The sequence below is a fragment of the Musca autumnalis genome, unplaced genomic scaffold (genome assembly GCF_047663935.1).
Source record: "Musca autumnalis isolate F117 unplaced genomic scaffold, ASM4766393v1 scaffold_1, whole genome shotgun sequence".
Lineage (NCBI taxonomy): Eukaryota > Metazoa > Arthropoda > Insecta > Diptera > Muscidae > Musca > Musca autumnalis.
Window position 1 is genome coordinate 187,896,709 of NW_027411644.1, and position 19,065 is coordinate 187,915,773.

General features: G+C 35.5%; 1 protein-coding gene and 1 long non-coding RNA gene across 2 annotated transcripts in view; one reads left to right on the top strand and one right to left on the bottom strand.

Moving 5' to 3' along the window:
* LOC141388840 (uncharacterized) overlaps positions 1–19,065 on the top strand; it is a 270,707-nt gene that overhangs the window by 123,943 nt on the left and 127,699 nt on the right. The gene's annotated exons all lie outside the window — the stretch shown is intronic.
* Positions 7,019–19,065, bottom strand: part of LOC141388843 (uncharacterized) — a 79,021-nt gene continuing 66,974 nt past the window's right edge. Inside the window, exon 2 of the long non-coding RNA XR_012408948.1 lies at positions 7,019–11,844. This is a non-coding gene — a long non-coding RNA (uncharacterized lncRNA). The remainder of the gene's footprint in view (positions 11,845–19,065) is intronic.

The window sequence follows — 19,065 nt, forward strand, 5'->3', positions numbered from 1 at the left end:
AAGGGTGAAATACTCAGGAAATGTCGCCAACATTACTGAGGGGTATTTTGCCACCGTTGAAAAATGTTTGATGTTGCTTGGCCGGGGAATCGAACCCCCGACCTTCTGCGTGCAAGGCGGGCGTGCATACCATTGCACCACGGTGGCACCCACCCATCGGTGGGATAATGAGGCTAAAACCTTTAAAATACCTTTAAAACAACGTTCTTAAGAGCTATACCGACGATTTTCAGGTGGAGAGTTGTATACACCCAACGGTGGGATATTGAGGCTATGGAAGCTATATGAAGGCGTGGACCTATACTGACAAATTTTAGATGGAAAGTTTTATACACCAAACGAAGAATAAATTCCAAATTTTAGCCATATCGGTGGAATATTGAGGCCTCCATCTTCAAACTTCCAAAAATCGATAGGTACCGTTCTATGGAGGCTACATGAAGGGGTGGACCTATACCAACAGGTGGAAAGTTTTATACCCCTAACGTAGACCAAATGTCAAATTTCAGCCATTTCTGTGGGATATTGAGGCCACGACCTTTAAAATACAGAAAATCGGGATCTACCATTCTATGGGGGCTATACATGGACCTACACCAAAACATTTCCCGTGAAAAGTTTTATACCCCCAACGAATATCATTTACCAAGTTTCAGCCATTTCGGTGGGTTCTTGAGGCCACAACCTTCAAAATACAGAAAATCTGGAGATACCGCTCGATGAGGGCTATATGAATATGTGGAGCAATACCGACAAATTTCAGTGGAACTAAATACCAAATTTCAGCCATAAAACCTTTAAAATACCGGAATCGCGAGGTACCGTTCTAAGGGGCTATACAGACGTATTTCAGGTGAAGAGTTGTATACACCCAACGAAGACTAAATACCAAATTTGAGATATTTCGATCGGATATTGAAGCTATGGGAGCTATATGAAGGCGTGAACCTATATTAGCAAATTTTCGATGGAACGTTTTATACCCCTAACGAAGACTAAATTTCAAATTTTGAGCCATATCGGTGAGATATTGAGCCCTCCACTTTCAAACTACCGAAAATCGATAGGCATCGTTCCATAGGGCTAAATTAAGGGGTGGACCTATACAGACAAATTTCAGTTTCATACCCCTAACGAAGACCAAATGCCAAATTTCAGTCATTTCTGTGGGATATTGAGGCCACGACCTTTAAAATACAGAAAATCCGGATCTACCGTTCTATAGGGGCTATATAAAGACATGGACCTACATCAAAAAATTTCACGTGAAAAGTTGTATACCAACGAAGATCATATACCAAGTTTCAGTCATTTCGGTGTGTTATTGAGGCCACAACCTTCAAAATACAGAAAATCTGGAGGTACAGTTTTATGGGGGGTAAATGAAGGCGTTGGCCTACACCGACGAATTTCAGGCGCTAAGTGTTATACCCCCAACGAAAACTAAATACCATTTTCAGTCTTTTCGGTTTGATAATGAGGCTAATACCTTTAAAATACCAAAAATCGGGAGGGTTATATCTTTTCGATTGATATAGCCCCCACTAGTCACTTTAGTGGGTCATAGTATAACTTTTGGATCAGTATGCCAGGAAGCATGGACTTGTCCACGTAAAACTTAATATCGCTTTAAACGGGACCACAACGAACAGCATCAGTATACATTTCCCAAGGATCTTCGAACAGACCCTAAACTGCACTTAGACATAGATGTTGAACTTTTGTGGCGGAGGTACCCTAAGGAGAGGACCGATATGGACCATTTTAGAAATTAAACTAAATTTGCACAAAATATTATGAGATCAAAAGTTTGGACCAAATTGGTTGCGCCGTTCAAGATATATCGTGCATACAATTTTAGTGACATTTTTTAAATATCGTGGGAAATACCGATATTGCCCATTTTCAAACTGAAACTAAGTTTGGACAAAATATGACGAGGTCCAAATGTTGGGCCAAATAGCTTGATCCGTTCGAGAGTTATCGACTCCAAATTGTCTGAAACGGATGAAAGTGTATATACCCTCGTTAGCATAAATCCTGAGGGTATAAAAATTAAGGACATGGGCTTGTATGGACAACTTGTATGGAGAATGTGGCCAAAAATACTTTCAGTGTAAATATTAAGCTAATACACTGTTTACAGTTTTGTGCTCCTGCGAAGGTTGTTTTAAGAAACCATGAGGGTAGCATATACCCCTTTTTCTCCTTTGGAGGAGGTATACGGTATGAATTGTTTTATGCTGTTAATACAAAATGTCATGAACACAAGTACCGATTATCTTAAGGTGCAAAAATAGGCATGGGGAAACAAAACCATCTCCAGAACAACATAAAGAGCAACCATTCTAGCGGGTTAAATAGACCAATATTTTTGTCTGAAAATTGGTAAAAATTTTTATTTAAATCTTATAGTGGCTTGACCTTTCCATTGATGTCAATTATGGAAAATTGGAAAATTATTCCCGAGGTGGGAACTGGTCGGCATCATGACTAAAACCTTAGCTCAAATTTAAGCATATGATCGAATTGGCATTACAAAATACACTAAGAAAACATACAGCTAACAGAAATTCTAGAACGCGTTAAAATACAATTTTTTAAACAAAATTAAGTTATTAACTCCTCCTTCAAAATCCATCATAATATTTTGAAAAACGTATTAGATTTACGATATTTTGAATATATTTAATTGCACGCAAATTGTAAGTTGTTCCCATTACAAAAATTATTTGAAGAATTTTTAAAAATAACGTGTTCGAATGAAACAAAAACCAATATAGTTTTAAAACGTTCCATGTCATAGCTGTCACTGTTGCCAGATGTTGTACAAAAAAATTGACATTCCATTTTTTTATTTTTGGCCAATGGCTGAAACCACTAAGCAGTGTTCGCAAATCTATTAAACAAAAAGTTGTTAACATAGTTTCATGTTTTGATATTGCCCCCATATAACGGTAGCGGTCATAAAACTTCCAGGTTATAAATTCTCAGCATCGGTCCATGTTTAACGATATATAACGATACCTTCCGATTTTAGCTGTTTCGAGGAATTTAGCTGTATTTGTTGACCGAATTATCTGTAATTTGACAGTTGAGGTTCCTAGTGGTCACAAAACTTCTCAACCAAAAATTGTCAACATAGATCCACACATTAAGATAGTCCATATACCTCCAGATTGAACACATTTGCAGATACATTTTCTGACGAAAATCTTCTGCACCTGAAATTGTGGACAGAAAAGGTAACTAATTTTTCTATTTTAGTTCAGAATATTTTATGGTGGAGATATAAAAAGTTCAGCCCATCCGAATTTAACGATTTCTTACTTCTTCATAGTAGTATGGTTTAATGGGGATCTGTTTCTAACGATACGCCCTAACCCTAATATGGCAATGGATGTTCAAGGAGCGCCAAGGCTTGAACTGCTAACCCGGGTATCATAAGCATTCGAGTATTTATTCCGATACTTTCCCTTAGATCTGCTGAATTTTTTTCCGAACGTTCCACTATACCCAACCTTTGAAAATATCCGGTAGCACTCACATGTATACGCTCTCCCAAAGCGCGATTTGTTAAACCATCAACCCTGAACTTGTATACTTTAAACTTCAACATGGTTGTCATTTATCTTACATACATACGTACATATGTATACACTACGTACATACATTTTAATAACAAAACATCCTAGGAGTAATAGAAATGTCTATACCAAATTTTAAAGCTCTACACGGTGCTCTAGAAGCAACATTAAATGGAAGGTGCTTATACCTGGGAAGTTTTAGCGGATTCTGAAACTACAATGTTCATAGATGTGAAAAATCAAAAAACAAAAAAACGCTCTAGCGCTTTTTAAATAAATCGCGATTCAAGTAGAAATTTTTAGGGGTTTTAACGATTTAGCTGGGAAACCGCAAGTCCTATCGAAATGGGACTAATGAAAATTTGGAAGCCATGAAAATTTTCTGCACGATTGACCCCTATGATAATTTCGTAGGTTATACCGATAATGAGATATAGAAGTTCAAATTGGGACAATGCATTGACTGTATCGCTACCTTATAAAACTGTCATACATGGTGCGCCTCAACTAACTTTAAGTGAAAACCGCTTACACCTGGGAAGTTTTTGCGGATTTTGAAACAGCAATGTTCATAGGTGAGAAAAATCCAAAAACGAGAAAAAAATCACAGGAGGGATTTTTAAATAAATCGCGGTTAAAATTCATATATTCAGGTTTATTTTAGGTTTTCACGACTTTGCTTGGAAACCGCAAGTCCTATCAAAATAGGGCTAAAGAAAATGTTGTAGCTGTGAAAATTCTCTAGAGGATTGTGCGTTATGATTTGTTCCTAGGTTTTACCATTTTTCACATATATAGATGTTCAGTTCACATTTTTAGCTTTTTTGTAAGATTTTCACGATTTGCTTGAAAACAGTAAGTCTTTTCGAAATGGTACTAGAGAGAATCTATATCAGCTGAGAAAACTCTCTACAAGATTGGCTTACGTATTTTTTTCCTAGGTTGTACCATTTTCGAGATATATAAGATTAAGTTGGGAAATTCCAGTCATGACATTGTTTTATAAGGAGGCGATACAGTCAATGTATTTTCCCAATTTGGACTTCTTTATCTCAATAAGGGTAAAATGCACGAAATTATCATACGTATGAATCGTGTAGAGAATTTTCATAGCTACAACCTTTTTTTAGTCCCATTTCGATAGGACTTGCGGGTTCCAAGCAAAATCGTGAAAACCTGAAAAAACCCTGAAAATGTCAACTTGAATCGCGATTTCTTTAAAAAGCGCTCAGGCGTTTTTTTTTTAATTATTTCTTCTATGAACATTGTAGTTTCAGAATCCGCAATAACTTCCCAGGTGTAATCAACTTCCATTTAAAGTTGCAAACTGTATTTTTATTTCAACATCGTAGCCCCCATATAACAGACCTCCCCATTTTCGGGTTTTAACTGCAATTTTACATTTGAGAATCTTAGTGGTTACATTACTTCCCTACCAAAAATTTAGGTACATTTTTGACAAAACTACTTACCTGAAATTTGAAATTCCCAGTGATCACCAAACTTCTTCACCAACAATTTTTAACATAGATCAATGTTTTTGTATAGGCTCCTCCATATAACGATACCTCCCTATTTTAAGTAATTTGAGGATTTTGTCTTAACTTTTAACTGAAACTGTTATTTAAAATTTGAGGTTCCCAGTGGTTGCAAAACTTCTACACCAAAAATTGTAAGCATAGATTCATGTTTTGGTATTGCACCCATATAACGGTTGTGGTCACAAAACTTCTCCAAGTTAAATTGCCAGCATAGATCAGAACTATTTGCTATTTGACACTTGAGGTTTACAGTGCTCGCAAAACTACTAAACCAAAAGTTGTCAACATAGATTCATCGGCCCATGTTTGGTATTGCCCGTATATAACGATACCTCTCGATTTTAGGTGTTTTAAGCAATTTAGCTATATTTGTTGATCGAATTATCTGTAATTTTAGAGTTAAGGTTCCTAGTGGCCACAAAACTTCTCAACCCAAAATTTTCAACACAAGTCCACACATTAATATAGTCCCCATATAAAGATACCTCCAGATTGAAAAGTTAAAAATCTGCAAATGTGATATATTTTCTGACGAAAAACTTCTGCACCTAAAATTGTGAACAGGAAAGGAAATTAACTTTTTCATTTTATTTGAGAATATTTTATAGTGGATGATATAAAAATGTCGGCCCGTCCGAACGTAACGATTTTTTACTTGTTCATAGTAGTATGTTTTGGTAGGGGTCGGTTTTTACCGCAACTCCCTAACCCTAATATCACAAGTGAATTTAAAGGAGCGCCAAGGCTTGAATGGCCAACCCGGGTATCATAAGCATTCGGGCATTTATTCCGAGATTTTCCATAAAATCTGCTGAATTGTCTATGGGTGTTTATGTAAGTCGTTTTTTTCGAACGTTCTACTATACCCAACCTTTGTAAATATCCGGTAGCACTCATGGCGAATTGTTAAACCATCCCTAATGGCGAATTGTTAAACCATCAACCCTGAACTTGTATACTTTAAACTTCAACATTGTTGTCATTTATCTTACATACATACGTACATATGTATACACTACGTACATATTCGTGGGAAAATCACTTGCTCCATATCTACGAAATAGTGGTAGCATTTATGTAAATTTGTTTGCACTCTAAAGTAGAACGACAGATGTCAGATTACCATAGTCTATCAATCAATCAATTAAGGCTTAACCACCACCAGAAGACCATTAAAGCGCTGAAAAGAGATTTTCAAACAAACCACAATGCAAAAAAAATTGCATAAAACATTGGAACAATTTTTGCAACGATGTGACCACCAAAGCTGTCAAATTATTCTCAGGGCAAAAAAATAGTAAAGATATCAGTTTACATACCACAACAATAACCGTTGCATGGCAGGGTGCATATTCAACAGATGTTTGTGGGCGAATTGTAGGTGAGTAAATTGTATATAAAGTGTCGTTTGTTTTTTTTTTGTTTTCAAATGCGATGTCATGACAATAAATTCATTCAATGGCGACAAAAATTTATAATCAAACTGACATAACATGACATTACTGCATCCAAACAAAATGAACGAACAGAAATATTAAATTATATCTTTAGCTATTTGGTGTGTGTAACGATGAAATATGATCGCAAATAATAGCCACTATTTGCATAAATGTATTTCCATTTTGCTGTGCCATAACATTTTGTGTTTGTTTAATTAAACAATTTGTCAGAATAAAAACAAAATGTATGTTACACATATTCAAATTGTGTACATTTTGCATCGGTTTTTTTAATATTTTAAATATGTATTTACATAAATAAAAAAATGTATGTGTAGCAGCGTATTTACATTTGAACACCCAGTTGTAATTACCATATCAGAGCATGTAATTGCGTTCATTTACATGTGTATACTTTATGTGAAACGTTTGTATTTTTTTGTGTGAAATGTTTTATTTTTCTTTGCCAGGCTATTTGTCCGCCGCAATGCGGACAATTGTTTGTTTAAATGACAGCTAATGTATGTTGTTTTAACGTAACGGAAACATCTAACAGGAAATGCATTTTATGTTCGTGAATTAAACAATGCAAACATTGTTGGACAAATGGTATCGATAAAAGATTGAATATACAAATTAATGAATTAATTTGTGTTATTAACCACACTATATAACATCGCCAAATATTGTTTCTAAATCACGCTTGGTTATACGGATATTCACAGGGATGGTGCGTACATGAATGTCATGAACCTTAAAATGGGGGAGTTTTTTTAAATATATGTTTTTGATCGATATATGACCAAACAAGTAAGAAAGGTGCACAGTGGTTCAGAATGGCTTTTTCCTGGTCAAAACTATATAACTTTTGAACTTTTCACATTTTTTTAATTCAAATTTGGTCTAGTTGTTGCAGAGCAATGAATTCAAGGTCAAATTTAAAATTTTGAGTTTTTTCATATTTTAAGTGTTTTTTGAGTTTTTGATATGTTTAAAAAGGTCAAACACCAATTAACAAACCATAAAAATAAAAAGATAGTTTCAAAATAATTAAAACTTTATTCCAAAATGAAGAAATACACTTTGGATCTTCATAAAACTAACATAATTAATATAAAACTTATATGTTTAAAAATTGTCCATTTCTGTCAAAAAGTTAAAATTAATATGGGAAACAATATAGAAAGAACCCCATATTTTTTACTTTGTTCCATGCTGTTCCCAAACAGTTCTAAATACCAAACTTGGAAATTCAATAAAATGTAGGACCTTGAGGCCTTCTATAAACAAAAGATGAGCTCTTGAGGTCCTCTATAGTCAACAGAAGACCTCTTATTGTATTGCTCAGTCAACAGAAGACCTCTTGAGATCTTCTTAGTCAACAGAAGAACTCTAGAACTCTTATATATACCTCTACAGTCAACCGTACACTTTATGAGGCCTTCTACACCTATCAGATGTAATTCGAATCATTTTAGTTGTATTTCGAGAATTTTATTTGAGAATTCCATATGTAATTCGAAACATTTAAATTGTTATTCAAATTATTACATTTGTTATTCGAATTTATCCATTTAAAATTCCAATTATTCCATTTGTAATTCGAATTATTCCATTTGAAATTCGAATTATTTCATTTGTGATTCGAATTATTCTGTTTATAATTTGATTTATTCCATTTGTAATTCAAATTATTTTATTTGTAATTCTAATTTTTATTTGTTATTCGAATTAATCCATTCGTAATTCGAATTATTCCATTAGAAATTCGAAACATTTCATTTGTAATTCGAAAAAACTAAATATAAAACCAATAAACCAATTTTCTTTTTAATTTTTTAGTCTCGAATTCCAAATGGAATTATTCGAATTATAAATGGAATAATACGAATCTCAAATGAAATAATTTGAATTACAAATGGAATAATTCGAATTACAAATGGATAATTCCATTCATAATTCCATAATAATTCAAATGAAACAATTCGAAGCACAAATAAAACGTTACGAATTATAACTGGAATATTTCGAATTACATCTGAAAAAGGTGTATAGAAAACAAAACAAATGTTGGGCTTCTTGAAGTATTCTAAATACAACGGAAGACATCTTCAGGTCTTCTAAATAAGACAGAAGTCCGTTTGAGTCTTCAATAATCAACAAAAGACTTCTCGTGGTCTTCTATAGTCAACAGAAGACCTCTTGAGACAGACATAGTCAATAGTCAACAGAAGACCTCTTAAAACAAAAATTGTCAGTAGTCAACAGCAGACCACTTGAGATCTTCTACAGCCAACAGAAGTCCTCTTGAGATCTTCTGTAGTCAACAGAAATCCTCTTATGATCTAATATAGCCAAGAGAATACATCTTGTGGTCTTCTAAATACGACAAAAGACCGCTTGATTTATTCTGTAGGCAAAAGAAGACTCCTTGAGGTCACCTATAGTCAACAAAAGACTACTTCAGTTCTCTATACTGAAGACATATTGATGTCTTCTATAGACAACATAAGTCTTCTTGAAGTATTCTAAATACGAAAGGTCCTTTTCAATCAAGAGCATTTCAAATGCGACAAAAGATATTTTGGGGCCTTACAAATACAAGAGCAGAAAGTGCGGAAAGCAGAATACTCCTTGAGGTCTTCTGTAGTCAACAGATGACCTCTTGAGGTTTACTATAGTCAACAGATGACCTCTTGAAGTCTTCTATAGTCAACAGATGACCTCTTGAAGACTTCTATAGTCAACAGATGACCTCTTGAGGTTTTCTATAGTCAACAGATAACCTCTTGAGGTTTACTATAGATAATAATGGAGCTCTTCTTTAGACGATAGAAACACATCTTGAGGGCTTCTATAGCCAGCAGAAGATATCTTGAAGACCTGTTGAGCTCTGCTTTAGACAAAGAGGGTTTCCGGTCTTCTACAATCAACATTACACCTCTTGAGGGTTTCTATAGTCAACAGAAGACCTCTTGAGGTTTTCTATAGTCAACAGAAGACCTCTCCAGCTCCTCTATAGTCAACAGAAGGCCTCTTGAAGTATTCTATAGAAAACAGAAGACTAATTGCGGTAATCTATAGCCAACAGAAGACATCTAAAGAACTTCTATAGACAAAGACGGATTTCTAGAGTTCTTCTAAATGGGACAGAAGACCACTTGATTTTTTTCTATGGAAAACAGCCTATAGCCAACAGAAAAGCTGTAGAAAAGCCTCTTGAAGTCTTCTGTAGTCAACAGATGACCTCTTGAGGTTTTCTATAGTCAACAGATGACCTCTTGAAGTCTTCTATAGTCAACAGATGACCTCTTGAAGACTTCTATAGTCAACAGATGACCTCTTGAGGTCTTCTATAGTCAACAGATAACCTCTTGAGGTTTACTATGGATAATAATGGAGCTCTTCTTTAGACAATAGAAGACATCTTGAGGGCTTCTATAGCCAGCAAAAGATATCTTGAAGACCTGTTGTGCTCTGAGGGGTTCTATAGTCAACAGAAGACCTCTTGAGGTTTTCTATAGTCAACAGAGGACCTCTCGAGCTCTTTTATATTCAACAGAAGCCCTCTTCAAGTATACTATAGAAAACAGAAGACTAATTGCGGTAATCTATAGCCAACAGAAGACATCTAAAGATCTTCTATAGACAAAGGTGGATTTCTAGAGTTCTTCTAAATGGTTTTTTTCTATGGAAAACAGAAGACTTCTTGAGGTCTTCTGTAGCCAACAAAAAGCTGTAGAGGCCTTCTTTAGGCCGTAGAAGGTTTCTTGAAGTGTTCTAAGTACGACAAAAGACATCTAAGGGTCTTCTATTATCAAGACAAGACTTCTTCAGGTACTCTAGTAAACAGGAGACCTCTGGAGGTATTCCATATTTAAAAGAAAACGGCTTGAGGTGTTCTATAGGCAACAAAAGACCTCTCGGGGTCTTCTATAATCAACAGAAAGCCTCTTGAATTCTTTTATATATAACAGAAGACTTCTTTAGGCATTTTATAGTCAACAGAAGACATCTAAAGATCTTCTATAGACAAAAGCGGATTTCTAGAGTTCTTTTAAATGCGACAGAAGACCGCTTAATTTCTTCTGTGGAAAACAGAAGACTTCCTGAGGACTATAAGAGAGAACCAAAGATCTGTAGAGACCTTCTATAGACAATAGAAATACTTATTGAAGCATTCTAAATACGACAAAAACATCTTAGGCTGATATATAACCAACAGAAGACATCTGTGGTATTCAATACTCAACATAGGACCTTTCGAGGTCTTCTGTGATCAACAAAAACCTCTTAAGGTTTTCTAAAAACCACAAAATGCCGCTTGATTTATTCTCTGGTAAACAGAAGACCCTCGATGTCTTCTATAGGAAAGAGAAGACCTGTGGAAATCTTTGATAGTCAGGAGAATGCCTCGTAAGGTCTTATACAGAGTATAAGGCCTCATTAAGTCTTTTATAAACGATAGAAGATCCGTTGAATACTTCTATAGTATTCGTGAGGTATTCTATGGGCAACGAAAGGCATATTTAGGGCTTCTGCAGACAACATGACACCTCTTAATATCGTCTATAAACAACGAAATGCCTCTTGTAGTCTTCTATAGGCACCAGTAGTGCGATTCTTTAACACATTTGTAGAGTTGCCGACAAAAAATCGAAAGAATCTACTATTTTTTCCGATAACATAAAGGAAAAATGTTATTGTAGTAAAAAAATAGTAGCTTCTTGCAGGTTCTGGAACGGAGCATATTAATGAAAAGTGTAAATAGAATTTGACAACACTCTGGCTTTACTACTACTTTCTTTTGGTCGCTAGCATACCTAATAATATCGTTGATTACCGAAATTATAAGCATTTTAATTTTACCGACATTTGTCGTTTACTCAAAAAATGAGTTAGATAATCGCACTGCAGGAGACATACTTAAATGTAGAAACGGAATACATTACCATACAAGTAAACACATGGCTACAGTTAAACTTTTATCATATGTCATGGCTACTGTAATAGCATACCACGCGACGTCTTTCCTATTGGACTTGAACATTCGAAGTATAGAAGCATATCAGACATATTCTTAAACAAATTTCCTTCTCAAAGTTTAATTTAATATATTCTTAGAAAAATTAATGATATTGTAAAACGTGTACAATTCTACTGCCAAGGAGTCTCTCTTGACAATCTTCTTCGGGGAATTGAAAATAATATAAAATTACCAAGAAATGCAGATCCATTGTGTTCCGTGTTATCATTTCATGGAATATACGAACTTACCTAAAAAGAGAAGAAGAAAAAGAAATTGAGTTTATTCAAATGATTTACTTTAAATATAATATTTAAATTTATCCTATTTCAACATTTAAAGAGTATTCAAAGCTATCTTTTTAAACGATAGCAACTACGCCCGTCAATTAATATGTCCAACAATAAGCCACAAACCAAATAAGCAACGTGCCACAAAAGTGGACACCATCATCATCATCATGGACATCATTGCAGCTGCAGAAAAACCGGAAATATGGACAAAAACGATACTTGACACATGAATATTCATTTGTACAAAACGATGAATGTTTACACATATCCTGACAAATCCATGAGCATACACATGTGTAAAGTGTGGGTGTATGTGAATGTGTGCCAGGGATTTGAATGTTACAAAAGTTGCCATGGAAATGTATATTAGAGTATACCTCCAAAGGTATGGGATAAAAGCAAGTAGCGAAATGTAAAAATGGTTACTAAAATATAGAAAAATTTCGTTACGGAATTAATGTAATAATTTTATTATACCCTCCACCATAATATGGAGGGTATAATTAAATTTGTCATTCCGCTTGTAACACATCGAAATATTCATCGGAGACCCTATAAAGTATGTATATTCTTGATCAGGGTAAAATTCTAAGTCGATATAACCTGTCAGTCCGTCCGTCTGTTGAAATCAAGATACAGCTCGCAATTTTTAAGATAGAGCTTTGTAATATGGTATAGAAGTTTATGTTACTCCTAGGGTGTTTGGTATTGTAAATGGGCCATATCGGTCAACGTTTTGATATAGTCCCCATAGAACGGTACCTCCCGATTTGCGGTATTTTGAAGGTTTTCGCCACACCGAAATGACTGAAAATTTGTACATAGTCTTCGTTGGGGGTAAAAAACCTTTCCCCAGAATTTTGTCGGTATAGTCCCACGCCTTCATATGGTACCTCCCGATTTGCGGTATTTTGAAGGTTGTTGCCACAACATTCCACCGAAATGGCTGAAATTTGGTATTTAGTTTTCATTTGGGGTATAAAACTTTCCATATGAAATTTGTCTGTATAGGCCCACACCTTCATATAGCCCCCATAGAACGGTACCTCCCGATTTTCGGTATTTTGAAGGTTGTGGCCTCAATATTCCTCCGAAATGGCTGAAAATTTTTACTTAGTCTTCGTTGGTTGTATAAAACTATCCCAAAGAAATCTGTTGTTACAGGTCCACACCTTTATAAAGCCCCCCTAGAACGACATATCCCAGTTTTCGATATAGGTCCACGCCTTCATACAGCCCCCATAGAACGGCATGCCTTCATATGGCCTCCATAGAACGGTACCTCCAGATTTTCGGAACTTTGAAGGTTGTGGTCTCAATATTTCTCCGAAATGACTGAAATTTGGTATTTAGCCTTTATTTAGGGTGTAAAACTTGTCATATGAAATTTGTCGGTATAGGACCACGCCTTCATATAGTCCCCATTGAACGGTACCTCCCGATTTTCGGTATTTTCAAAGTTAAGGCCACAATAATCCATCGAAATGGCTAAAATTTGGTATTTAGTCTTCGTTGGGGGTAATCAACTTTCCCCTCTAAATATGTCGGTATAGGTCCACGCCTTCATATAGCCCGATAGAACGGCACATCCCAGTTTTCGGTGTTTTGAAGGCTGTCGCATCAATATTCCACCGAGAAGGCTGAAATTTCGTGTTAAGTCCTTGTTGCGGGAGCAAAACTTTCCACCTGAAATTTGTAGGTATAGGTCCAGGCTTTTATATTGCCCCCATAGAAGTGTACCTCTCGATTTTCGGTATTTTGAAGGTTGTGGATTCAATATTCCACCGAAATGGCTGAAATTTGGTATTTAGTGTTCCTTGGGGGTATTCAAATTTCCTCTCAAAATTTGTCGGTATAGTCCACGCCTATAACCCCCATCCTAATTTTCGATATTTTGAAGTTTGTGGCCTAAATATTCCACCGAAATTTGGTATTTAGTCTTGGTTGGTGGTGCAGAACTTTCCACCTGAAATTTGTCCGTACAAGTCAACGCCTTCATATAGCGCCCATAAAACGGTACCTCCCGAATTTCCGTATTTTGAAAGTTAGCCACATTGTTTTACAGAAATTGCTCGATTTTGGTATTTATTATTGGTTGGGGGTGCAGAACTTTCCACCTGAAATTTGTAGGTTTAGGTTTACGTTTTCATATTGCACCACATAGAAGGGTATACCCCCGGGTTTCGCTATTCTAAAGGTTATTTTACATAATAATCCACCCTTATGTTTTAGTAAAAAATGTTTTTGTTTTTTTTTTCTCACCATCACCCTGCCAACCATTTGCAAATTCATGTGCAACAGAGTAAACCACATGCTGTGAATCTCGAATCTGCTTGCAGCAGCTGTTGCAATGAATGGTTGAAACTTTCTCCAACACTCCAACAAACACATGCAACCTCAAAAAATATCGCAGCACACTCACACTTCGTTGGATGGTTGGTTGGTTGGCTAGTTGCTAAGTTGTTACGTTTGGATGCCTTTGTATGGCTTTAACAACGAAATGTACGAAAACATAATCAACAGTTTTAAAAGGACCAAGTAGGACAACAACAAAAACAACGAAAAGTTATTCAACAGTTTCCATTCACATAGATGTTCATCAATTTTTAATTTCAGAAAGTGAATTTTGCAACAGGATGAAGCATATAGACCATCATTGCCATTATTAACTCTTAATGATTTTTCATTTTTTTCCTTTAACAATAAATGGAAAATAAATTAAAGCAATATGGGTAACAAAAGTGCTGGTAATAACGAATACGGAATACTGAAATGTTAAAACAAAAGCATCAGGACAAATAATAGCTTACACTACTACTTAACGACAGGTATTATTTTGTACCCTACACCACAATGTGGAAAGGGCATTAAAGTTTGATTTGCTCAAAATGCATGTCACATTGCCAAATATTCGTCCTAGGTCCCCTTCATATCTAGACCAGGAAACCCATTATAAATCGTAATCAAACTCCACGCCGCAATTATGGACCAATCAGCACGATCCGTTTGCATTCAGTTTATGGAGGAAAAACGAAAGTGCATTTTTATACCCTCCTCCACAATACGGACAGTATAATAAAAATTTTAATTCCGTATGTATATTCTTGATCAGGGTAAAATTCTAAGCCGATATAACCATGTCCGCCTGCCCGTTGAAATTAATATATAGTTCGCAGTGTTCGCTTTGTAATATGGTATAGAAGTTTATATTACTCCTAGTATGCTTGGTATTGCAAATGGTCTATATCAGTCCACGTTTCGATATAGCCCCCATAGAACGGTACCACCCGATTTCCGGTATTATGAAGTTTGTGGCATCAATATTCCCCCGAAATTGTTGAAATTTGGTATTTAGTCTTCATTTGGAGTATAAAACTTTCCATATGAAATTTGTCGGTATTCATATAGTCCCCATAGAACAATTCCTTCCGATTTTCGGTAATCTGAAGGTTGTGGCCTCAATATTACTCCGAAATGACAGAAATTTGTTACTTAGTCTTCGTTGGGGGTATAAAACTTTACCTAGAATTTTGTCGTTATAGGTCCACGCCTTTATATAGCTCCTACACCTCCGGATTTACGGTATTTTGAATGTTGTGACCACAATAATCCTTCGAAATGGCTGAAATTTGGTAGTTAGTCTTCGTTGGGGGTATTCAACTTTCTCCTCTAAATTTGTCATATAGCCCCATAGAACGGTAAATCCCAATTTTTGGTATTTTTAAGGTTGTGGCCTCAATAGTCCACGGAAATGGCTGACATTTGGTATTTAGTCCGCGTTGGAGGCAAAAACCTTTCCGACTGAAATTCGTCGGCATAGGTCCACGTTACGATTTTCGTAATTCTGAGGTTGTGACGTCAATATCCCACCGAAATGACTGAATTTTTTTATTTAATCTTCCATGGGATTATAAAATATTCCAGAAGAGAATTATCAGTATAGGTTCACGTCTTCCTATATTTCCTATACATTTTGAAGGTTTTAGCCACATAATCTTACCGAAATATCGGAAGCTTGGTACTAAGTCTTCTTTGAGTCTAAAGAATTTCCTCCAGAAATGGATCGACGTTTTGATATAGCCCCCATAGAACGATACCTCCGGCATTTCGGTATTTTGAAATTACTGAAATTTGGTATTTAGTCTTCTTTACTGTAAGATTTTGGTATGTTTTGTAGCTAAGACCCTCAAAATACCGAAAATCGGGAGGTACCTTTATATGGGGGCTGTACTAAAACATGGATCTGTGTTTACGATTCTTAGTGAAGAAGTTTCGTGACGTTGTTTTTCTTAGGAATACCGATCCCGGTTAATAGGAGGCTATATCAAAACATGGACCTATGACGATTTGTGGTGTAGAAGTTTTTTGACCACAGAGAACCTTAAATGTCAAATCAAAGCTGGTTCGGTTAACAATTGTAACAAACACCCTCAAAATACCCAAAATTGGGAGGTACCGTTATGTGGGGGCTATACCAAAACATGGACCTATGTTGACAATTGTTGATGGGAAAGTGTTGTGGCCACTACTAACCTTAGATGTCAAATTGCAGCTAGTCTTGTAAGAATTTTTGAAAATTTTTTGTGCAAAATTCTGTAACTGCAGGGAACCTCAAATGTCAAATTACGGATAGTTCTTTCAAACAATGAGCTACATTGACCCTCAAAATACCGAAGATCGGGAGGTACCGTTATATGGGGGCTATACCAAAAATATGGACCTGTGTTTACGATTTATAGTGAAGAAGTTTCGTGACCACAGAGAGACTCAAATATCAAATTGCATCTAGTTCAGTTAAAAATTGTAGCTAAAACCCTCAAAATACCAAAAATCGGGAGGTACCGTTATATGGAGGTGTTCACGTAGGAACAAGCAAATTTTATAATAAAGTTTGTGAATGTCTTCGGGAGGGTTGCGTGTGTAGAGAAATGAGATATTTTCTAAACCGGGATTTTTTTAATATACAGTGCACTTAAAGAGATAAGTTTGTGGTGGGGGTCTTCTCACCAAGAAAGTGAGATTAGACTTTCCGTTGCTACATGTGGCATATCTGAGATAGATAACATAAGAGTTAGCTTGTCACGCGTTAGATAAGAAAATGTCTATACGACCGCTCCATAAGATTGTATGGCAGATGCGTTCGTACACATTTGTGCACTCTTTTTTACACACTAGTCTTAGATAGGTTAAGTCATATTGAAATACTTACTTTTTAAGAATATTTTTACTTTCAACAAATCAGTGCATAGTAAGCAATCGAACTAGAGACTCTCTAGTACAGAGACGTTGTTTCTCTTAGGAATACATATCCCGTTGTAACAGGAGGTTATATCAAAACAAAACCTATGACGATTTTTTGTGGAGAAGTTTCGTGACCACAGAGAAACTCAAATATCAAATAACATATAGTTCAGTTAAAAATTTTAGCTAAAATCCTCAAAGTACCAAAAATCGGATGGTACCGTTATATTGGGGCTATACCAAAACATGGACCTATGTTCACAATTGTTGGTGGAGAAGTGTTGTGGCCACTACGAACCTTAAATGTCCAGATAAATCAGTTTGGTAAAAATTGTAGCTAAAATAATCAAAATACCGAAAATCGGGAGATACCGTTTTATGGGGGCTGTACCAAAATTTGGGCCGATAAAGCCCATCTTCGAACTTCGAAAATATAGCGTTCTAGCTCAATTATTGTGGACCCTAGATTGATTATAACAGACATTTTATCCTGATCAAAAATATATATACCTTATAGGGTTGCAAGTTATTACTTCAATGCGTTAGAAGCGGAAAAACAAACTTAATATACCCTCCATACAATGTTGGAGGGTATAAAAAACACAATAGCAATAGCTATCCAAATATTCTAATTAAGATTTAACAAGGATCTTCGAACATCCCTTAAACTACACATAAGCAAACATTTTTACCTTTTTTGTGGGGAGATGTAGGTAGAATTTATCCCATATAGTCCATCTTTAAACTTGATTTATGTTTGAGAGAAATATTAAGAAGTTCAAAGTCAGTCACTGATCCTAAGACTTTTAGAGCTTTCGTACCATTATGTCAGGAAACATGTTATGGACCTACCAAAAAAAATTATTAACAGAAAATTTGAACTTTTGTTTGAGAGTTATCCGAAGAAATTGTTCCAATAGACCTTCTTAGAAACTAATATATGTAAATTATCTCAAGCAGTGTGGACATTCTCACGAATAAAATATATAACCATAGCTTCTGTGAAAAATCCGAACCCATTCTCTAAGAGCCCATAAATTACACATTATCAAACATTTTTGAACTTTTGTCAATATATTCAATCTTCGAATTTGATCTACGGTTGGAAAACATGTTACGATATACAAAGTTTCGAGTAAACCCATCAGCCAGACAGACGGATAGACATAGTTAGATGTATATACAGTATAGTCTTGATAATCCGGACACCACATGTTTCGGCGATGTCCGGATTACCGAGTAGTATCAAAAACATAAAATTTTGTAAGCTTAAATCAGTAATATCGGACGTTTACTATATAATAACCTGATATCGAAGGTTGCGACCATTTTAAGCAGTTTTCGTTGCTACCAAATTTACTTATTAATGTTACTCCTCCAGCGTAATTTAGGTGACTTTTCCTGTGTATTTTTGTAGTCTGAAACTTCTCTACAGTTGGTGTACAGGTAAATTTATTAATATTTTATTCAAGGATGTAAACATTATTGTCCATGCACACATACACTGTGTGTATTTTTTTTTTGGTCATGGTTTATTAACCATATTCTGACACCGCAGAGTGATGGAAAACCAAAAATAAGAAGATACGTGTCCCGTGTTCCCTACCACTTCAACTTTCGCGGTTATGGGCCCCCAAAGACCTGAGGCCTTGATGTCAAAAGGGATTATTTTGTCAAGCACATACTTCTAAACCGCTAAGAATTTATATTGTAGCTCTCGTCTTAAAGAATAATAATTGTGAGCACATAAAATCCATTCAACATCACCTTCAAGGTCACAATCGTCAAAGTCAAATTTCCCTTTTAGTTTTTTTTTCGGATTTTAGTCTACAGATATCAAACCGATCAAAATTGAAGCACACAACCAAATAGAAAATTGTACCTTAGATCTTAGTCATAGCGAAAAACTTTTGAAAATATTCGATTTTTACACATTTT